The 24,421-nt window shown below is 43.2% G+C and overlaps 1 protein-coding gene across 1 annotated transcript in view; it reads left to right on the top strand.

The window, feature by feature from the left end:
• The first annotated feature begins 1,963 nt into the window (after window positions 1–1,963).
• The window catches only part of LOC115202131 (protocadherin Fat 1), a 137,351-nt gene continuing 114,893 nt past the window's right edge, over window positions 1,964–24,421 (top strand). The window contains exon 1 of the mRNA XM_029766047.1: window positions 1,964–2,003. The gene's annotated coding sequence lies outside the window, so the exon portion shown is untranslated. The remainder of the gene's footprint in view (window positions 2,004–24,421) is intronic.

Consider the following 24,421-nt stretch of genomic DNA (forward strand, 5'->3'; position numbering starts at 1 on the left):
ATATCCTGACATTTAATCCCAGTAAAAATTCCCTGTCTTAGGTCAGTTAGGATCACCACTTTATTTTAAGAATGTGAAATGTCAGAATAATAGTAGAGGGGAAAAAACAGTGTCCATTGTTTGCATTAACGTCGCAAATAGTCGTGGTTGTTTCAACATGAAAGATTGGCTAAGAATGGCTATTTAACATTAATATTTTTCTCTACTCCTACATTGACATGATTATTCTGTTTACAAATTATACACCATAGTGTGGTTAAGGGGATTGGGGATAGCGTTAGCGATAGCAGTGCAAAGACTAGATGTCTTTGGGTACAGCATGCTAGCGCTAAGCTAGTTAGCATTGGCTCCCTAAACTCCCTCTTGCTTCCTTCCTACTGGACACAGAGACATAAAAATGGTAACCAACGAGTTCATCTGACTCTGGGGAAGAAGATAAAGGGCTTCATTGCCAAAATCCATAACTATTCCCTTAACCGCACTACAGTGTATAAGTTGTAAACAGAATGACTATGTCAACGTAGGAGTAGCACACGTAAATGAAATTAGCGCACTTACTTGTTTCGAACAACTATTATTGAACTGTACACTTTTATTTATTGCTTTGTTGTTACCTAGAAACCATGGAAACTGCTATATTTTACCAACGTGTTACTAGAATACGATATACTGTAGATGACCTGTACTGCCTAACAACACAGCAAATAGTAGTAAAAGTGTAAACATATATGTCATGTATTACGTGTTCGCTGTGGAATAACAGTTTGAGGTTTAGGTGTGTGTGTGTGTGTGTGCATGTGTGTACTTAAAGAGGTGATACCTGCAGTAACATGTAACCAAATAGTTTTAAGCACTTAAACCCTGCCTTTCTGTGAAAACAGCTGCACTGACTCCTGTACTAACAAAGCAAACCGCTCACACGGCCCTGATTAATTATATGTCAATCAAACTAAGTCACCACCCCCAACAGGAAGTGCCCATACAGTGTCATGATTAATGACCCATTCAGCAGCATGTAAACAGGAATTGGTTGCTTCATTGGCCATATATGTTGCGTTCTGATCGAACCACTTAAGTTCAATGCTTTTTTATCATAGCGTTCATGGTACTGAGGGGAGTAGTTTCTCTCAATTACTTTTATAAAGCTAGGCCAAGCCAGGTGGCTAGCTAGTGTGAGACATAAGTATGGGAGTTATATTAACATTTCTATAATGTTTGCTGCATTATAACACTCTGTCACAATATATTCACGTAGAACATAACAGTAATGTAGAGAAAAATATTATTCTCAGCAAATGACACTCTCTCTCACCCCCAACCTCCTTATTACGCAACTCGGCAGCTGAAGAGCCCCACACGACACACACACACACGACACACACACACACTACACAGACACTCTACCAGGAGATGGAGAAGTGCTCATTGTTCTGCCTCAGAAAGAAAGGAAGGTTTGTCAGGAGAAACGTGTGTCCACACACACACACACACACACACACACACACACACACACACTGACCGCTGAAGTTACCGACAGGCTAATTGTTTTACTAAACAGACTTAATGTGAGCCATTTGATCCGATTGTTGTGGCAGTTTGATGGATAAGGTCACTCCAAGACATTCAGTAAGTGTTGGCTAATCTCCAAGCATAAGACCCCAGATACCCTAATATCTCAATGTGTAATTGTTATGAAAAGTAAAACATGTTGGCCGCCAAAGGGATATTTGAAATATGTTGCAATGTGGATTAGAATGTCTAAGCGGGGTTTGTGTGGGAGTAATTATAAATTGTTTTTGTTGATTCCCTGTGAACTTTCACTCACCAAACTGAACTTGGAGAACTGTGTGTGTGTGTGTGTGTGTGTGTGTGTGTGTGTGTGTGTGTGTGTGTGTGTGTGTGTGTGTGTGTGTGTGTGTGTCCCTCCTAGCTCCTGTCGATCTGTCTGTCCTGCCATTTCCAGTGTGTTGCTTGGCAGGAGGAGGAACAGAAGTGCTGCTCTGGTAAGACGCTCAAATGTTTTTAGCTGCAAATCTGCAGCTAGTCAATTTGTTATGAATTTGTCAAGTCGTGTGAATCCTGTTTCCGGTGTATTCTTGCTATATTTACACAACAGCTATCGTATGAAACCAGTCATGATAATTAGGAGACATTATTCAAAATGATTGCTCTACTCAGAGTTCTTGTGAGCTCAGTTTGAACATGTTCACGCGAACAGCCATTTGCCTCTTTAGCTATACGATGATGCTGCAATTATTTGCTTTATCACATCTGACTGACTCCAGTTTAAATTTCACACATATGTAAATAGGGTGATCCCAGATGGGCAGCTAGTAAGCTGTGTGTGTGTGTGTGTGCGTGTGTGTGTGCACGTGTGTATGTGCATGCGTGTTTTAACTTGCACTGCGGGATGAATTTTCACTTGAGTTATACACTTAGTGGAACTGACAGCATTTTTTAAATGTACACCTCCAGGAAGGATTTGACACCTTTTTTTTTTTACTTTTTCTGACAAGCAAGAGCTTAGATATGGTCATTTTCAAATTTTTATAAATTCATAGAATGTTTGGGAATGCCGTATAGTAAGGCATTTGAGAAAATTCTATAGCAATATAGAGTGGGAAAGCGGACATGCGATTGGACACTGCAGTAAATAAATAATAAAACATCTATCTTGTCCAGGACCACCGCTGCGCCATAGCCAATCAGAGCTAAAGGCCTTTATGCAAATAAGCCATTCGCCACACAGGCCTGCCATCATTCACTTTGAACTGGACTGTGTGTTTACAGACAGTAGCAACAGCGTGACTTTAGATCACTAGAAAGCACTCGCAAAAAGCCCAAAAAATACATCTGAATGAATTTCCGCAAATACAGTATGTAAATACCACCGGAGTCCTTTTACATTTGGGAACTTTACAGTCCAATAGATCAGACAACCATGAAAAGGTAGGCTCTCTCGCCCTCAGTTCTGCACATCAATAACAACAAGATCAACGACTAATTCTAGCCAGAGTGAGATGAGCTAAAATCTAACGAGGGAACATTAGATAAACCCTCTCAAACTTTTTCAGCTAGTTGGCCGTCAAAATTGCACTGATAAATGATGGGGACTAGTAGTCTGCTCCTCCTTCTGCAGCTTGCCTACCAATGCATGCTTGTCCCAACCCATGTTTTGACAATTGAATGGGAACTTGCCTGCCTGCCTGCCCATTTGATCGATGCCAAATACATTTGATTGACATCTCAAATCAAATCAAATCGTATTGGTCACATACACATGGTTAGCAGATGTTAATGCAACTGTAGGGAAATGCTTGTGCTTCTAGTTCCGACAGTGCAGTAATATCTAACAATTCCCAACAACTACCTAATACACACAGATCTAAAGGGTTGAATGAGAATATGTACATGTAAGTATATGGATGAGCGATGGCCGAGCGGCATAGGCAAGGTGCAATAGATGGCATAAAATACAATATATATATATTTGATATGAGTAATGTAAGATATGTAAACATTATTAAAGTGCCATTATTTAAAGTGGCTAGTGAGCCATTTATTAAAGTCGCCAGTGATTGGGTCTTAATGTAGGCAGCAACATCTCTGAGTTAGTGATTGCTGTTTAGCAGTCTATTGGCCTTGAGATAGAAGCTGTTCTTCTGTCTCTGGGTCCCAGCTTTGATTCACATGTACTGACCTCGCCTTCTGGATGGTAGCGGTGTGAACAGGCAGTGGCTCAGGTGGTTGTTGTCCTTGATGATCTTTTTGGCCTTCCTATGACATCAGGTGCAGTAGGTGTCATGGAGGGCAGGTAATTTCCACCTAGTGATGCGTTGTGCAGACCGCACCACCCTCTGGAGAGCCTTGCGGTTGAGGGCGGTTCAGTTGCCATACCAGGCTGTGATAGGATGCTCTCGATTGTGCATCTGTAAAAGTTTGTCAGGGTTTTGGGTGACAAGCCACATTTTTTCAGCCTCCTGAGGTTGAAGAGGTTCTGTTGCGTCTTCTTCACCACACTGTCTGTGTGGGTGGACCATTTCAGTTTGTCTGTGATGTGTACACCGAGGAACTTAAAACTTTCCACCTTCTCCACTGCTGTCCCGTCGATGTGGATAGGGGGGTGCTCCCTCTGCTGTTTCCTGAAGTCCACGCTCATCTCCTATGTTTCTTGACGTTGGTTATTTTCCTGACTGGGCTGTCTCGTCATTGTTGGTAATCAAGACCACTACTGTTGTGTCATGTGCAAACTTGATGATTGAGTTGGAGGCGTGCATGGCCACGCAGTCGTGGGTGAACAGGGAGTACAGAAGGGGGCTTAGCACGCACCCTTGTGGGGCCCCAGTGTTGAGGGTCAGCGAAGTGGAGATGTTCTTTCCTACCTTCACCACTTGGGGGGCGGCCCGTCAGAAAGTCAGGACCCAGTTGCACAGGGCGGGGTTGAGACCCAGGGCCTCCAGCTTGATGATGAGCTTGGAGGGTACTATGGTCTTGAATGCTGAGCTGTAGTCAATGAACAGCATTCTTACATAGGCATTCCTCTTGTCCAGATGTGGCAGTGTGCAGTGTGATAGTGATTGCATCGTCTGTGGACCTGTTGGGGCGGTATACAAACTGCAGTGGGTCTTGGGTGGCCGGTAAGGTGGAGGTGATATGATCCTTGACTAGTCTCTTAAAGCACTTCATGATGACAGAAGTGAGTGCAATGGGGCGATAGTCATTTAGTTCAGTTATCTTTGCCATATTGGGTACAGGAACAATGGTGGCCATCTTGAAGCATGTGGGGACAGCAGACTGGGATAGGGAGCGATTGAATATGTCCGTAAACACACCAGCCAGCTGGTCTGCACATGCTCTAAGGAAGCGACTAGGGATGCCGTCTGGGCCAGCAGCCCTGCGAGGGTTAACACGTTTAAACGTTTTACTCATGTCAGCCACGGAGAAGGAGGGGGGGGGTGGTGCAGTCCTTGTTAGCATGCCACGACGGTGGCTCTGTATTATCCTCAAAGCGGGCAAAGGTGTTTGGTTTGTCTGGAAGTGTGACGTCGTTGTCTGTGACGTGGCTGGTTTCGTTTTTGTAGTCTGTGATTTCCTGTAGACCCTGCCACATACATCTTCTGTCTGAGCCATTGAATTGTGACTCCACTCTGTCCCTGTACTTGCATTTCGCTTGTTTGATTGCCTTGCGGAGGGAATAACTACACTGTTAATATTCAGCCATATTCCCAGACCTCTTTTCATGGTTAAATGCAGTGGTTTGCGCTTTCAGTTTTGCGTGAATGCCACCATCCATCCATGGTTTCTGGTAAGGGTAGGTTTAATAGCCACAGTAGGTACAACATCTCCAATGCACTTTCTTATTAACTCACTCACTGAGTCAGCGCGTAGATCGATATTGTTCTCTGAGGCTGACTGGAACATATTCCAGTCCGTGTGATCAAAACAGTCTTGAAGCGTGGATTCCAATTGGTCAGACCAGCGTTGAATGATTCTAATCACTGGTACATCCTGTTTGAGTTTCTGGCTATAAGACGGTACGAGCAAAATGGCGTCATGGTCAGATTTGCCGAAGGGAGGGCGGGGGAGGGCGTTGTACACATCGCGGAAGTTAGAGTAGCTGTGATCGAGCATATTACCCCCGTGAGTACTACAATCAATATGCTGATAGAATTTAGGTAGCCTTGTTCTCAAATTTGCTTTGTTAATATCCCCAGCTACAATAAATGTAGCCTCATGATATATGGTTTCCAGTTTACATAGAGTCCAGTGAAGTTCCTTTAGGGCCGTTGTGGTGTCTGCTTGAGGGGGAATGTACACAGCTGTTACGATAACTGACGAGAAATCTCTTGGGAGGTAATATGGCCGGCATTTGATTGTAAGGAATTCTAGGTCTGGCGAGCAGAAGGACTTGAGTTCCTGTATGTTGTTATTATTACTCGTTGAGTCATTAATCATGAAGCATACACCCCCGCCCTTCCTCTTCCCAGAGAGGTGTTCATCTCTGTCGGCACGATGCATGGAGAAGCCCGGTGGCTGAACAGATTCCGACAACTTATCCCGAGAGAACCATGTTTCCGTGAAACAGAGGATGTTACAATCTCTTATGTCTCTCTGGAAGGCAACCCTTGCTCGAATTTCGTCTACCTTGTTGTCTAGAGAATGGACACTGGCGAGTAGTATACTCGGGAGCGGTGGGCGATGTGCACGTCTACGGAGCCTGAGCAGGAAGCCGCTCCGTCTACCCCTTCTGCGGGGCCGTTGTTTCGAGTTGGCTTCTGGGATTAGATCCATTGTCCTGGGTGGTGGTCCAAACAGAGTATCCGCTTCGGGAAAGTCGTATTCCTGGTCGTAATGTTGGTAAGTTGACGTTGCTCTTATATCCAATAGTTATTCCCTGCTGTATGTAATAATACTTAAGATTTCCTGGTGTAACAATGTAAAAAATAACACATAAAAAAGCTAAATACTGCATAGTTTCCTAAGGACTCGAAGCGAGGCGACTATCTCTGCCGGCGCCATCTTGCTATCCCTAACTAAGGGTGCATTCGTAAATTTCCTCCAGTGTGTCAGAGTGCACTCTGGGTCGTTTGTAAATGCAGGGCGTTGTCAGATTGTCTGTTCGTAAATTCTGAGTGTGTCGCTCTCTGAGAGGACACTGCACTATTGACACTGGACTCTCTGGCTGAGGAGTAGGGTTGATCCGAGCATTCCTCACAACGGTAGTCAATCACCGAAGCTAACTGGCTAAAAATGACACCTCACTCGCCCTAGCAGAGCTGGCTAGGCTGTTTACATGTTATCTAGAGCATTATTGACTAACTTTGCTGCTGGCAACAATTTAATAACTACTGATACCGGTAATATTCAGAGGGTGTTGCACGTTTGTAAATTCATCAGTTATTCTGCGCTCTGGCACACTCAGACAAGAATGCTCTGAAATCAGAGTAGATAGCCAGAGTGAATTAATGAACGCAAAATATATGCTAACTGGAAAACAGTCATTCAAGTTCAACATAACTCGATTTTTCTCGCTAGGTAACCAAATAACACCTGCATATCTAGCTGTAGCCACCGAAAAATTAGATGAAGGGGAAAAGTCAGGTCACTCACCCACTCCTCCAATGACATGACATCCTCCCAGCAGCTAGCTAGCTAATGTTAGGCTCTGTTTTTTTCCCCTTGCTAAATAAATAGCTACATATACTGAACAAAAATATAAATGCAATGTGCAACAATTAATGATGTTAGTGAGTTACAGTTCATATAAGGAAATCAGTCAATTGAAATAAATACATTAGGCCCTAAACTATGAATTTCACATGACTGCGCAGGGGCACAGGCATGGGTGGGCCTGGGAGGGCACTTGGGAGCCAGGCACACCCACTGAGGGGCCAGGCTCAGCCAATCAGACTGAGCTTTTCTCCACAAAAGGGCTTTATTACAGACAGAAATACTCTTCAGTCTATTCAGCTGTCAGGGTGGCTGGTCTCAGACAATCCCGCAGGTGAAGAAGCTGGATGTGGAGGGCTGGGTTGTGAGGCCATGTGGATGTCCTGCCAAATTCTTTAAAACAATGTTGGGGGAAGCTTATGGTAGAGAAAATGAACATTAAATTCTCTGGCAACAGCTCTGGTGGACATCCCTGCGGTCAGCATACCAATTGCATGCTCCCTGCTGTTTATTAATCAGCTTCTTGATATGCCACACCTGTCAGGTGGATGGATTATCTTGACTAAGGATAAAGATACGCTAGCCTATTAGTCATCTAAATACTACTGCAACATCATCTAGTTTGATTGTATTGACATTCCCAGCTTTAGTTATATTCGTCCATTTTTGTACAAAATATAGTCATTTGAAACTGAAACAGTGCATCAGGAATAGATGGAAGCAGCAAACATTGTACCAGGGCAGCTGTGATTTACAACCTGATAGCAATATTTTTTGGACTACCAAGAAATCTATTGGTGAGTTATATTAATCATGCATTGAACTGCATCCATCTATTCTGCCAACAATGGCTTACGTCATGGAATTTGGAGTAAAATATAACATATTTTTAAAAACTCTTATATAGTTGGTTTTGTAGCGTAAACTGGGAATTTGATATCTTGAAATGATTGTCTGTTTGTTTCATATCTGCAGTTAGTTAAAATGCTGTCAGTTCCACTTCAAACAAACCTACCATTGTCACAAGTGGATGAAGTGATGTTTGCATATTTTGCTCAGCTTAAGATGCTGTTGCGGTTGCTCTGCTTTCAAATGATCTTGAATGCTCCTCCAATCTATTCAGCCCAACTCTCCCTCTGAGATCCCTGTTCCAACCCAATGAGACAATTACACTGCCGATAATCTTCTTTGCCGCAGCATAGGTGGGCATCAATTACACTTGTTTATTGGCAGTAAGTCGCCCTGGAAAACAATGGTGGGGTTGTGCCACTTTAGAATGAGTCTGAACGACGTCCCGCAAGACCCATTCTATTCTAACAGGCCATCTTTTCATCAGGAGCTAAACGAGTGATTACGGAAGCAACGGTTCATCCAGGGATCTGGATGAACCGTCTCTAAGGATATGCATTGATCATTCATATTGAGATTTTAAAAGGATAGTAAGGGATTGCATTTATATTGTGCTTCTCGCTAGGGCCTCGATTCATTCAAACCTGCATTGACACATTTCAACAGTTTCATATTTACAGTGGGGAAAAAAAGTATTTAGTCAGCCACCAATTGTGCAAGTTCTCCCACTTAAAAAGATAAGAGAGGCCTGTAATTTTCATCATAGGTACACGTCAGCTATGACAGACAAAATGAAAAAAAAAACAGAAAATCACATTGTAGGATTTTTAATGAATTTATTTGCAAATTATGGTGGAAAATAAGTATTTGGTCACCTACAAACAAGCAAGATTTCTGGCTCTCACAGACCTGTAACTTCTTCTTTAAGAGGCTCCTCTGTCCTCCACTCGTTACCTGTATTAATGGCACCTGTTTGAACTTGTTATCAGTATAAAAGACACCTGTCCACAACCTCAAACAGTCACACTCCAAACTTCACTATGGCCAAGACCAAAGAGCTGTCAAAGGACACCAGAAACAAAATTGTAGACCTGCACCAGGCTGGGAAGACTGAATCTGCAATAGGTAAGCAGCTTGGTTTGAAGAAATCAACTGTGGGAGCAATTATTAGGAAATGGAAGACATACAAGACCACTGATAATCTCCCTCGATCTGGGGCTCCACTCAAGATCTCACCCCGTGGGGTCAAAATTATCACAAGAACGGTGAGCAAAAATCCCAGAACCACACGGGGGGACCTAGTGAATGACCTGCAGAGAGCTGGGACCAAAGTAACAAAGCCTACCATCAGTAACACATTACGCCGCCAGGGACTCAAATCCTGCAGTGCCAGACGTGTCCCCCTGCTTAAGCCAGTACATGTCCAGGCCCATCTGAAGTTTGCTAGAGAGCATTTGGATGATCCAGAAGAGGATTGGGAGAATGTCATATGGTCAGATGAAACCAAAATATAACTTTTTGGTAAAAACTCAACTCGTCGTGTTTGGAGGACAAAGAATGCTAAGTTGCATCCAAAGAACACCATACCTACTGTGAAGCATGGGGGTGGAAATATCATGCTTTGTGGCTGTTTTTCTGCAAAGGGACCAGGACGACTGATCCGTGTAAAGGAAAGAATGAATGGGGCCATGTTTCGTGAGATTTTGAGTGAAAACCTCCTTCCATCAGCAAGGGCATTGAAGATGAAACATGGCTGGGTCTTTCAGCATGACAATGATCCCAAACACACCGCCCGGGCAACAAAGGAGTGGCTTCGTAAGAAGCATTTCAAGGTCCTGGAGTGGCCTAGCCAGTCTCCAGATCTCAACCCCATAGAAAATCTTTGGAGGGAGTTGAAAGTCAGTGTTGCCCAGCGACAGCCCCAAAACATCACTGCTCTAGAGGAGATCTGCATGGCGGAATGGTCCAAAATACCAGCAACAGTGTGTGAAAACCTTGTGAAGACTTACAGAAAACGTTTGACCTGTGTCATTGCCAACAAAGGGTATATAACAAAGTATTGAGATATACTTTTGTTATTGACCAAATACTTATTTTCCACCATAATTTGCAAATAAATTCATTAAAAATCCTACAATGTGATTTTCTGGATTTTTTTTCTAATTTTGTCTGTCATCGTTGAAGTGTACCTATGATGAAAATTACGGGCCTCGCTCATCTTTTTAAGTGGGAGAACTTGCACAATTGGTGGCTGACTAAATACTTTTTTCCCCCACTGTACATACCTTTACCGTTTTACCTTTTTTACTTGTTGCAGAATTGTTTGGGGTACATACCCTGACCGCTAAATTATTATGGCCCAAATCTGGACCACATCTACAACACTTGTCACACACCACTTGGAATTACGTTCCAGAAATGGGCCTGGTTGCCATACCATCTTCCAGGCAAGGTGGATGTATCCCTCATTTAGTGGACCAGAAACTAGGGGACCACATACCTCAATAAAGGGCTGGCCCATAAGCAAAGGCCCAGCCCTTCAGTGTGCATTCGGACCAGATCTGGGTCATATGATGCGTGGTAAGATCTGACCCACAGTCTGGGTACTAGTAGACTCCCCTCACAGGTAGATGCTTCCAGTATACAAAATAGCTCAAGAAAATCTTGACCCCCAATGAACGGATGGGAAAACATAGATTTTATTTGTATTTAATTATTATTTCACCTTTATTTAACCAGGTAGGCTAGTTGAGAACAAGTTCTCATTTGCAACTGCGACCTGGCCAAGATAAAGCATAGCAATTCGACACATACAACAACACAGAGTTACACATGGAATAAACAAAACATACAGTCAATAATACAGTAGAACAAAAGAAAACAAAAAGTCTATATACAGTGAGTGCAAATGAGGTAAGTTAAGGCAATAAATAGGCCATGGTGGCGAAGTAATTACAATATAGCAATTAAACACTGAAATGGTAGATGTGCAGAAGATGAATGTGCAAGTAGAGATACTGGGGTGTAAAGGAGCAAGATAAATAAATAAATACAGTATGGGGATGAGGTAGGTAGAGAGATGGGCTGTTTACAGATGGGCTATGTACAGGTGCAGTGATCTGTGAGCTGCTCTGACAGCTGGTGCTTAAAGCTAGTGAGGGAGATATGAGTCATGCCTGTTCCATCCTGACATTTAGAGGTGGAAAACAACCAGGAAATTAGAACATTCATCAGTTGAGGATATCACAGAGCACAGTTTTTTTTCTCTAGATTTCTCTCAGTGCACATTGTCATCTCTCTTTAGTGCATGTGTGTGTGTATCTCTCTCTCTCTCTCTAGTGTGTGTGTGTCTGTATCTCTCTCTCCAGTGGACGTGTTTAACTAGACCAGAAGTCCCCACAAGAATAGTAAACAAACAAAAAAATGTATCAACTGGTGATATTTTGTTAGTCCCCACATAGTCAATGCTTTAAGGTTAGGGTTAGAATTAGGTTTAGGGTTAGGAGCTAGGGCTAGTTTTCGGGTTAGGAGCTAGGGTTAGGTTTAGGATTAAGGTTAGGTTTTGGGGTTAAGGTTAGGGTTAAGGTTAGGGTAAGGGTTAGAGTAAGGGTTAGGTTTAAGGTTAGGGTTAAGGAAAATAGGATTTTGAATGGGACTGAATTTTGAATGGGACAGTCTAGTAACAAGACTGTGTGTGTGTGTGTGTGTGTGTGTGTGTGTGTGTGTGTGTGTGTGTGTGTGTGTGTGTGTGTTTTTTATTATCCTTGTGGGATCCATAAGTCCTCACAAGGACAGTAAAACAAGGAAAATTCAACATTTTGCCGGTCTCCACAAGGAAAAAGGCTATTTTAGGTTTAGGGGTTAGGTTTAGGGTTACAGTTAGGGGTTGGGGTCAAGGTTAGGGTTAAGCGTAGGGTTAAGGTTAGGTTTGAGTTAGGTTAAGGCTTAGGGTTAGGGGTTCGGGAAAAAAGGATTTTGAATGGGAATGAATTGCTTGTTCCCCACAAATACAGTAAAACAATTGTGTGTATGAGTGTGTACGTGTGTCTGCTTATTTGTTTGTGAGTAGTACCAGTGTTTGTCTATTTGACCTACAAAGTGTGTGTGTGTTCGCTTGAGTTTCAGTGTGTGTAGTGTGTATACTGATGTGCCCAGTAGAACCGCAAATGCATAGAGGTCAGTGGTGATGTCCTCTAGTGGTTTTTCACAGGTCACTGTCGCATACACAAGCCAAACGTCTGCATCCTGCTCTCTCTAACACTTCTGGTGATTCTCAAGGTTGTACTACTGAAAGCCACACATACACACACACACCATAACTAAAGGCTAAAGAGCTACTCGTTATCACCTAGCATTGTTGATGAGTGTTTCTATCCTTAAAACTGATTACAGATCAGCTATTCCTACCCTACCAGCCCTGGATCAGTTTCTATGACCCACAAAGCACCGCTACCAAATGCCTGTATCTTCTTTCCCTCTCCGCTCTCAACTCAGCTTTACTATGATGACTTGTCAGGCAGCTTTACTATGATGACTTGTCAGGCAGCTTTACTATGATGACTTGTCAGGCAACTTTACTATGATGACTTGTCAGGCAACTTTACTATGATGACTTGTCAGGCAGCTTTACTATGATGACCTGTCAGGCAGCTTTACTATGATGATCTGTCAGGCAGCTTTACTATGATGATCTGTCAGGCAGCTTTACTATGATGACCTGTCAGGCAGCTTTACTATGATGACCCGCGGTAAGAATCAGTCATGAAAAAAGCCATGCAATCAGAATAGGCCGTGGTAGCAGACTTTTACTGCATCCCAAATAGCACTATTCCCTATTCCCCATAGGGCTCTGGTCAAAAGTAGTGCACTATGTATGGAATAGGGTATCATTTGGGACACAGCCTATAGCTGCGGGGGATATGAGAGATTACAGCTGTGATCATGGACACATGGGTAGTGCCGCTATGTTTGTAATGGGAAGCAGGGTGCTTTACTGCCTCTTTGTTGCCCTGCAGTGCTGTAAAGTATTTTATGTGTGTGCTAGCAATGGTCCCATCCTCCCTCATATACGGCTTATTTTCTCTCTCTTTAATTCCCTTGCCACATCCACATACACTCTCAGACACACAAAAGTGTGTGTTTGTTTGTTTGTGTGTGTGCAGACACGAAAGCAAGACCACAGACACACACACACACACACAAACACAAAGGTGCATATGGGCACAGACGCAGGCACAACCTCTCGCACGCACGCACGCACGCACACACACACACACACACACACAGAGTATAGCCAGCTGTCCTTGGGTCTCACCCTCCATGTGTCTTGTCGGTAGATGATGGATTTGAGGAGATTATGTCCGTAAGAATGCAACTTTATTCAAACGCAATAACATTCACAATTCACATGCTGTAACAGCACTCTGGCGGACATGTTCGCCCCTTTTTTGGGCTATTCTCCATTTTTCTCATGTCTCAGTAAATTCACTGTGCCGTGTTCGCTTGCTCTTTGAAGAGACATATTACGCTCCATTGCCCGGGGGGTTGGCGGGTGGTCTATGTACTTTAGCCAAAGCTCTCCCCCTCTGTTTTATCTATCTCTCAATCTGAAGAGAAATTCTGCAGGACAGGGTCCTCCCCCAAACCATTCATCTTACAAACATTGTTTTCACTCATAAATACTCATCGCCTGGTCTGAATTGACTTCAGAACAGACCAGAACTCCCTTCTTCTTTGAAGGCGGAGAAAGCTGAATCTCTGTTCAGTGTCAAGGAAAATCTGGCTCACCACTCACCGGTATGAGTGATTGAAGGAAACACACCTGCTGTTTTGGGCCATTTTCTTCAGTTGCCTACCTAGGAGATGAACTGTTTTATTACAGTAGCCGCCGCAGCTGTGGAAGTATCAGATGACTCCAGCCTTTCAGGGGGCCGAGGTGAGAGGCTCCGAAGCTCCGGAGCTCTGAAGCTTTCCTTCCAGTGGCACTCGCCCACTCACAGACACCGGTTGACCTTTCCGTCAGTTAACCAGTCCACGAGGGTGAGTGATTCACCAGGATACTGGCACGGGGGTCAATAGCGGATAACGTTGACGTACCTGCCACCTTGGAGAAGGAGACAACTGGTCCATGAGGTCAGGAGGAAGCTGTCATAAACCCCCGTCGGAAGTCTAGGTCATTCTGGGTGGTCCCTCCATCAATCCAGAAGCTTCTTCTCCATTAACCTTCATTACCTATAAGCAGATTTGCAAAAGAGCTGCCACAGAGAGTCATGAAGACGGAGACAAAGAGGACAAGGTCGTAGACCTATAAAAACAAATGTAGCCCCTAATAGGTGGTACGGTTTAATGTGGATATTCACATTTGATTCCCGTCAATCCAGAAGCTACTCCCATTTAACCTCCGTTATCTATAGACATTGTTTTAAAATGGCTGTCACAGCGAGTCGTGAAGACAGATATAAAACAGCTATAGGCTGATAAAAACAAATCTAACCCCTCTTAGGTGGTATGATTTCATGTGGGTATTTCCTGTTTTAGCTTTATGGCGGTTTAATCCAAGCTAAGATACTGTGTTTACATCCTTTACCTGTAAGGGCCATGCGATATTCACGTAGAAAGAGCTGACCCAGGGCAAAAGTTCCACTAAGTTGTAAGATGGTCGTTTTAGAGATAAATGTCCAACGCTAGCTCCACAAAATCAATTATATGAATTTGTCTCCTTCGGGTGCAAAAATAGTCCCCATGCTACGCCCACATGTTTCTTGTAATTAGCGACAAAACCGATCAATGGAAAATAAGCGAAGAAGATTAAAAATAGATTTATAGAGGGAAGGGTCTGGTTGGAGAATTAATGAGTCTGAGAAAGAAAGCATGTATCTTTTGGGAGTGAAGAAATGTTCTATACGTGGGTGAATGTATGTATACATGTTAGGGTTGGCAGCAGTGTAATTGCATCAGTATTTGGTACCGGGGAGATTTCATGTTGTGGAAAGCAAACAACACTAATCTTCTTGTCTCCTGGAAATGGAGCAATTCGCTATAGATTTAATTTGAGATCCTTATCGGGCGATACTGTGGGAAACTCTAATAGCACGAACATTTCACTTCCTAGATAGTGCAGACATAATTTAGGTGAAGTAATCTTGATAAAACCTTGGCCTTTAAATCTCGTTTTAGAGTAAACAAATTATTTTTAAAGGCACCTCAGCGCGAATGAAGAGAACATAAAGATATCACTGAGAATCAGAGAGAAAAATATTTTAGGGAACTTTTCTTTTGCGGTCAGTGGGATAATACATCACTGACAGGGTAGCAGATTACTTTGTACTAAAGGCGTTTTGTGATATCCCAGATAGATTTTTTACTTTGAATTACTAATAAGAGTTGGGAGAAGATAGATGAGAGGGAGAAAGAGGCAACATGGGAATAGAATAAATGGTCCTAGACCACCAATCCTCACAGAATACCTCCATTTACGGCAATTCAAATTGCTGTGGGATGGGTTTTTCCACAGTACAATTTCAGTGAGTCCCCTATACAAGTCACCAATACTATCTTGTCACTACTCTGTCTTACTACTCTGTCATTGGCTTGTAGAAATGGTCAACACAACACTTTGCTCCGCTGCTCATTTATTATGTAAACATTCCCAAGGACTTTTCATGTACAGTCATATGCCATATGGCCATATGGCCTAACATATGACATTGACTATGAACTAACCTCACCTTGACTCCTGGGTCATTGGAGATACGAGCATCTGTGACATGAATAAATGTATATGCAATTTCCACATAATTGTCTCAGCGTGGACCTGCAACCCCCTGTCGTATACCCTTGGTCCTTTTATGATATGCCATAAGACGACTCTAGTCAGTGACCTAAGTACGGCCGAGCTATTCTCGCATTAGAAGGACTATAGGCGTATAGATGGCTGAGTCAATATGCGGTGCTGTGTTGGTCTTTCCTTGTCCCTTCCTTATCATCTTTAAATCTCTAATCTGCAAACCAGACGCATGTTCCTTCTGAAGGATTAAATTACATTGACTCTCGATGAGAGGGGAACGTGTGTGTGTGCACATGTGTGTGTGTGCGTGTTTCACTGACCAGGAACCTTCTGAGCCTTGTTTGGAACCCGTTACCCCATTTCCATCACTCTTAAAGATACTGTACACTATGCAATTTCAGTCACACAGTAGACTAGACACCGTTTCAGTCACGCCGTAGACTAGACAGCACTTCAGTCACACAGTAGACTAGACACCACTTCAGTCACACAGTAGACTAGACACCACTTCAGTCACACAGTAGACTAGACACCATTTCAGTCACACAGTAGACTAGGCACCATTTCAGTCACACAGTAGACTAGACACCATTTCAGTCACATAGTAGACTAGACACCATTTCAGTCACACAGTAGACTAGGCACCATTTCAGTCACACAGTAGACTAGACACCATTTCAGTCACATAGTAGACTAGACACCATTTCAGTCACATAGTAGACTAGACACCATTTCAGTCACACAGTAGACTAGACACCATTTCAGTCACATAGTAGACTAGACACCATTTCAGTCACACAGTAGACTAGGCACCATTTCAGTCACACAGTAGACTAGACACCATTTCAGTCACATAGTAGACTAGACACCATTTCAGTCACATAGTAGACTAGACACCATTTCAGTCACACAGACTAGGCACCATTTCAGTCACACAGACTAGACACCACTTCAGCAACACTACCTAACTATATCTACTGCTGATAGAGCTGCAAATTTCAGCTATTTTCCCCTCAGGTAAAAAACTACAGTATTAGATGGATCTCTCTGGTGAAACACTATCAATCTACTGCTTATAGCTCTTTGGGAGAACACTGTCACTACACTATCTACTGTTGATTTTCAGGTACTGCTGATATCTCCTCAACATGGCATACAGTACTGATATCCCTTGGCCTAAATTATGCTACACTACTACACTACTGTAAATCTACTGCTAATATATATTTGTGAAAACTCTAACAATGCACTATTGATGTCTTTAGCTGTATATTTATAGTAGTATAGTAGGAAACTATAGCCTAAATTATGGGATGTCAGTAGTACTGTTCAGGTATAGTACTTCTGATATCTCCTCCATACTAGAAATCTACTGCTGAAATCTCCTCAATGGTAGAATTGTACTGATCAATACAGTAAGTACTACTGACGTCCCATAATTTAGGCTGTAGTAGCCTACTATACCACTGTAAATATACAGCTCATTTCTATTGTTGCTATCACTGTTGCCATCTCTGCTGTTAGAATTGTACTGATATCCGCTTTATATGATGCATCTACTGATCATATCTTCTCCGGTTGTGGTCCTGGGCTCCTTCAATATCTCTTCATTTGCAGCAGACAAACAGACCAACAGTCCAGAGATGATTTGACCCTGATGCTCCTGGGATATTTACGGCTCTATTGAATTACCCTCCTCCAGGATCTCTACTCTTCTCTAACGCCAATAACACATCGCTAAACAAGTTCTGTCCTGGTCTTCACTCCAATCCAATATTCTGCTATTGATACTGTCTTTCTTTTTTCTCGTTCTTCCGAGTAGAAAGGATGAGGGGTACTGGCGTCTTTCGAGGGAAAACAAGACGAAGAGGAGTGGAAATATTGTTGTTGTTATTTGTGGCGACCTGGGAGATAGAAAACTAAGCACTGTTCTGTTAAATTGAGAGAAATTGCTTTGGCAATGTAAACATATGTTTCCCATGCCAGTACAGCCCATTGAATTGAAGTGATATACAGAGTGGTCTTCCACAGCAGGGAGTTGACTGTCACAACACCTTGACGTTGGCAGTACTAGCACAGAGCACCATGCAGGTACGCACTCACACACACGCACACGCACACACACACACACACACACACACACACACACACACACCAATAAGTACAGAGCACCATACAGAGCAGACAGCCCTGAAAGTGCAGCACCTCAACAATTATGAAGCGTTGCTACACGGAGAGTGTATTTACTCTCATGGAGTGAAGAGCTTGTTTAGTTCAGAGTGTTGTTGTCCTCTAAGAGCCTCTGCCTGAACACAAGCTCACATTACTCTACTATGTGTGTGTGTGTGTGTGCATATGTCCTTAACCGTGTGCATGCGCTACGTAAGTGGTGCCCTACGTGCAATCCAGTGAACAAAATGATCTTATAAGATCATACATCTTTAACCTTCTGTTGATGACCAATCTACCAATCCCAACCCATCTCACTGGATTAAAACCTTCTCCAGAGCCTTTGAGATTCATCCCTCATGCATTCTACAGTAGATTTACGTTTAAGTCATTTAGCAGAGCAACTTACAAGAGCAATTGAGGTTAAGTGCTTAGTTCAGATTTTCACCTAGACAGCTCAGGATTTGAACCACCAACCTTCGGTTACTGGCCCAATGCTTTTAACCACTAGTCTACCTGCCAATTTGCTGCAGATTTATATGCCCTTGCATATAAATCTGCAGTATGAATTATGTGAGCTCTACTGTTCTACCTATCTACTTATGTCCACTCAGTTTTATCCGTTTCAGCCAGGAATTCTCCTTGGTCAGGTATATTAGATCCTTTATGAAAATATTGATTTTAGATATCACTGAGGCGCGCACGTGTCAAAGTATGATTTAACTATGCAGTGCAAACACAAATCATGTTGAGAGAGCTCCTCTCTCTCGCGCTCCTCTCTCTCGCACTCCTCGCGTTCCTTTCTCTTTCTCATTTCCTCACTACATCCCTGCAACCCTCATCCCTCTCTCTTTTCCCACTCTCTGTTACCCACATTTATCTCTCTCTCCCCTCTCCCTGTTCTCCCCCACTCACTCTCGCTTTTATACACTCGTACACAGGAAAGCACACAAACATTTCATATAGCCTTATCTAGCTACATGATGGTTTATGGTAATGAGTTACTAAATGAGATTTCATGTCATGCTACAGTTTCTATCAATATAAATAGATTGGGCTTTGATTAGATCTTAAAAAAGATGGGAGTAGATGGGAGCTATAATGTATGTAGTTGGTTCCAGGTCTTCATCTTCATCTGCCTACAGCCACACCAGCACACACTCAGTTGCACCTCTCTTTTTTCTCTCTTTCTCTCTCTCTTTTTCCACATCTGTCAGCCCTGTATTTATCTTTCTATCTGCCTCCGACTTTTTATTTCTACATCTCTCCCTTCCTCCTTTCTGTGTCATACTCCTTTTTCTCGCGTTCCTTCTCCATCCCTCTCCCTCTCCTCTCCCTCTCCCTTCTCTCTCTTGCTTTCTATCCCAACCCCTCAACCCCACTCTCTCTCCGAACAGGTTCCTCTCCAGATTAATCCATCTACCCCTGTGGCAGCTGAGGACCCAGCCATCCAGACAGCAGCCAGGCCAGATAAAGGACCAGTTAGAGATGCTCCACTCTGGGGAGATGAGAACAGTTAGAGATGCTCCACTCTGGGGAGATGAGACCAGTTAGAACTGCTCCACTCTGGGGAGATGAGACCAGTTAGAGATGCTCCACTCTGGGGAGATGAGACCAGTTAGAGATGCTCCACTCTGGGGAGATGAGACCAGTTAGAGATGCTCCACTCTGGGGAGATGAGACCAGTTAGAGATGCTCCACTCTGGGGACATGAGAACAGTTAGAACTGCTCCACTCTGGGGACATGAGAACAGTTAGAACTGCTCCACTCTGGGGAGATGAGACCAGTTAGAGATGCTCCACTCTGGGGACATGAGAACAGTTAGAACTGCTCCACTCTGGGGAGATGAGACCAGTTAGAACTGCTCCACTCTGGGGAGATGAGAACAGTTAGAACTGCTCCACTCTGGGGAGATGAGAACAGTTAGAACTGCTCCACTCTGGGGAGATGAGAGCTTCCTCCCTGATACGGAACAGAGTAAATACATATTTATAGTCAAAACTGAGATTACAAGAGAGCAGAGATTCTGTACAGATTGCCAGATAGCAAAAAAATGTATATCTGAAGGGGGACCTGGATATGCCTTCTATGACTATTGGACTGAGGAGGGGGAATCGTTCCAGACAGGTTTGGAGATGCCTTTAAATGTAGTTATATACAATAGGTTAGAAATGCCTCTGATATGGTTCCAGGGCTTTGGGGTTAGTTAGAGCATGTTGGTGGCAACACCAGGCTTGTGGGTTTGATTCCCCCATGGCCCACACATATTAAATACACTGTAAGTTATTTAAGTCGCTTTGGATAAAAGTGGTTGCTAAATTAACTTATAGAAATGGCTACAACTGAACATTATCTAATGGGAATATAGTGTTCTAAGTCAGATCAACAAACCCATAGCTTTAATTACAGGAGAGAAATAAAGTTTGTTGAGGTTAGAAGTATATCATTACATAGCATGCCAAATGTTAAACCTATAATCATTGATTTTTCTATGACCCTGCCGTCTTCCCTATGAACCATGCCAGGCAGAGATGAGATCCTTGCTTATGTTCCTAAGTGCACACCGTAACAGACGTTTTGCAGCAGAACATTTGCACAAGTTGAGAGAGTTTTCTCCTGTGTTGTGTCTAATGAACCTGAGTTTTTCAGATGGCTAGGTTATATTAGTACATCTTGTTCCCGGGTGCAGTCATACACCAGGGGAGGCTGCTGAGGGGAGGACGGCTCATAATAATGGCTGGAACGGAGTCAATGGAATGGCATCAAACACATGGAAACCATGTGTTTAATGTTGTTAATACCTTTCCACCTATCCCGCTCCAGCCATTACCACATGCCGTCCTCCCCAATTAAGATGCCACCAACCTCCTGCGTCATACACAGAGCTGAAGAGATTAATCCTTAGCCTTCATTTTCCTCACAGTTCAATGGCTTCCGCTGTTACCACTTTCTCCACAGTGACTCAGCTGTGGTGTTTTGTACACAAACCCTGAGAGGGCTGAGTTGGGGGCAGTTTGCTTTGCACCGGCACGTTCTCTAGGCCTTCAAAGGGGAGCCACCCGTACCCTGATAAAGCTGTGTTTGGACTTGCCTCTTTGAGGAAGGATACTGTAGGTGAACCATATGATGGGGTGGGTGCAGTGCAAACACACTCTATCACACACATCCAAACACATCCACACTCACACTCTAACAGGTTATCTAGCTTAATTACGTAAAGAGTGAAAAGATATCTTAGACAGCAAGATGGAAAGAGCCACAGAGAGAGAGTGTGATAGTGAAGAGAAAGACGGGCGAGAGTAAAGAGAGAGTACAGTACATAAAGATGTCCCCACTAGATCTATCTGCGGTGAAAAGGACAGGGGCCAGCTCTCTCATCCTATCAGTAACAGGGAGAGTCTATTGACCTTTGAGTGAGAGATGCTACAACGTAAAGTAAACAGTAGTTTGTTTGCAGTTCCATGGGCAAGTATGTATCGATTTCGGCCGTCAGAAGAAGGTTGCATGCTTGACAGTTCAGGTAATTCTTATTAGGCACATAGAGAAAACACAATTAACTTTCAGCCATGAAGAGAGAAGGCAAATAAATGAAAACTTAATTAGGTTGGCTTATCGCTATTATGCTGTTGTTTATATTGCATTTTACATTTTATAAATTTAGCAGCACATGCTCTTCACCAGAGCAACTTAAATGGATACTTCGGGATTTTGCCAACGAGGCACTTTATCTACTTCCCCAGAGTCAAATGAACTCATGGATAGCATGTTTATGTCTCTGTGTCCAGTATGAAGGAAGTTAGAGGTAATTTTGTTATCCAATGCTAACTAGCATTAGCACAAGCTAGCAGATACGTTTAGACTTCCAGTCATTGCGCTGATGCTAGTTAACAATTGCTCTAGTTCGCAACTTCCTTCAAACTGCACTCAGAGACATAAAAATGGCATCCACAATTTCATCTGACTCTGGAAAAGTAGATAAAGGGATTCATTACCAAAATCCTGAAGTATCCCTTTAAAGTCTTTGAAGTCAACTAAGCCGAGTAAAAAAATATTTTATTGCAAGTAAAACCTTCAAAATAGCCGCTCTCTGCAGAAATCAGTACTAGAAAAGACAAGTGTTTGTTTGTTTCCATGTCATATCTGTATTCATTAGAATTTATACACAGTATTTCAATATGAACTTCTCATTAGCTTTATGACGCTTTCACTAATTGCGTTGAGAGCTGGGCATATGTCATTCAAGGATCCCTCTAGAGGAAGTTGCCACCACAATTTAGATGTAGTTCCTGTCCTGGGCTGCATTTCAAAGTCATAAAAGACTCACCCTTGTCCACTTACCCTCGCCTTATGTCCTTGGGGGAATCCCCGTGGCCATATTTTTCGTAGGTCCAAACGTTTAGCCAAGCAAGGGAAGTTTGCAACGTAAGGCCATCAGCCCTCGTTTTTAATGGAGTTTGCGAGTGTACAATTACATTCACTTCGGGGCCTGAAACACCCCATAATTCAATTCACGATGATTGTACATCCGCTAAGACGATTCCCCCAAAACGTAAAATCTCAACATCAATACGGAGTCAACATACAAGTGTAAGTAAAAACAAATGTAAATATGTTACAAATTGTGCTACTAATGCACAAACACGTCTCGTAAAAGTAATTATGTTTTTGTTTGATTAGCTTTTGGAAATTGTAGAAATAAACATTTTACTTCAGAAGTAGCTGGGCTGTTACGTGGGATGGAGCAGGTGAACCCAAGTGCAGACTCAGACGAGGAGACAGGGATAAGGCAACCAAAGTATTTATTGAAAAGCTGGGGGGAGATGGGTAAGCAGGTCCGGAGCGGAATCCAAGGAAGCAGTAGAGCGTGCGTCCAGGGCAGGGAAACAGTACTGACGAGATGAGGGACCGGCAACAGGGATCAGAGTCAGATTGGACGGAACTGTAGCGGAGAGAAAAGCAGCGCCAAGCTAGGGAAAACAGGCACCACTGGATAACAAGATCTATGCAGGTGCAAACGGCTTGAAATGCAGACTGACTGAGCAGAGGCTACGATCTGGCAGCATGGAAGTGGCAGGGTTGAGTATTTGTAGAAGTCTTGATTATGGAACAGGTTGCAGCTGGTGGGGATCTGCTCTGACTCCAGCACACCTGTCTCCACTCACACAATCAGATACACACACCCACACAGAGAGAGAGAGGGAGACACAAGAGGAGAAGTAGAGGGCTTGGCAGGGGCAGATGTAACATGGGCAGGCTAACGTCAGTTAGCTAATTCATTTGCTAGCTATCATACAGTAGGCATATGTTAATAATTATATAGTTAATATAAGTAGACATGCAATCATAATTGACTGTAGCGCATATAAAGCACCCACGAGATACCGGTGGCTGAAAACACAATCATCGCGGGATGAACGAGTGACAAATTTCTGGGCAAGGGCGGTTCATTTAAAAATCATTCCTTCTTCCCTTGCCCTGCAAGTCTATACTCATTAGACGTCATGATACGTCACCAGAAGTGTCCACTTATTTTGAGGACTGAGGGGATAGGGTTTGTCTTTTAAGTGGATTGCAGCCCTAGTGCGGAAATGCTCGTTTAGTTACCCCCTCCAAACACTGACGTATGGCTCCTTATAAATATTGATTAATTGGGCATGCACATTTCCACCTTTCCTCCGTGTGCACAGCCCATATGGTCTCTGGCACAGCCCACACTCCGCAAATTGTAAACGAACCAAAAAGCCAGGGTAACTTTCTTCACTAATCGCTACAGATCACAGCAAAGCCAGCTACAAAAAGGTGGAGGACCATCCACTCTCTTCCTCCCTCTTCTGCAATGTAATTTAATGATCAAGGATGAATACAGAATTTAGCGGTAATAATGCAGTTTTACCGGTGAAGCTAAAGACTAGCTAACCTGCTCCCTGGACCAATAAAGCTAGGCAGGTAGCTACCGGTAACTATCGATAATTGGTTCCAAGGTTGTTTTAAGCATAAGGGTACCTGTAACTGTGCTAGCTAGCTAGCTACCATTCAGCTGTTTTTCTGATAACTTCATTATTTGAAGAGTAAAAGATTGCATAGTTAGTAGCTAGCTACTGTACTCAAAATATAGTTTGCTTGTTAGCTACCTGGCTAGCTACCTAAACAACCTGGCTTGCCAAGAGAGGAGGCAGTGGCTGCTTGTTATAGCACAGACATGGTTCTAATTTCAGTGGTGTTCATGAGGACCCCATAGCTATTAATGTCAATGTTGCCCCACTCAACCACTGTAACATTGGTAACCCACAGTAGTCAATGTGTGATAGGATGCTGAGCGCAGGAGTAGACTATAATGAACATGTGGGCTTTCTGTGCATTGTAATAATTTGTAAAATGGACCCATTCTGTGGTGTATATATATCCTTTATGCAATGTTACAATATTGCCGCTTGCTCAACCTCTGT

This window comes from Salmo trutta, chromosome 11 (assembly GCF_901001165.1).
Source record: "Salmo trutta chromosome 11, fSalTru1.1, whole genome shotgun sequence".
Taxonomy (NCBI): domain Eukaryota; kingdom Metazoa; phylum Chordata; class Actinopteri; order Salmoniformes; family Salmonidae; genus Salmo; species Salmo trutta.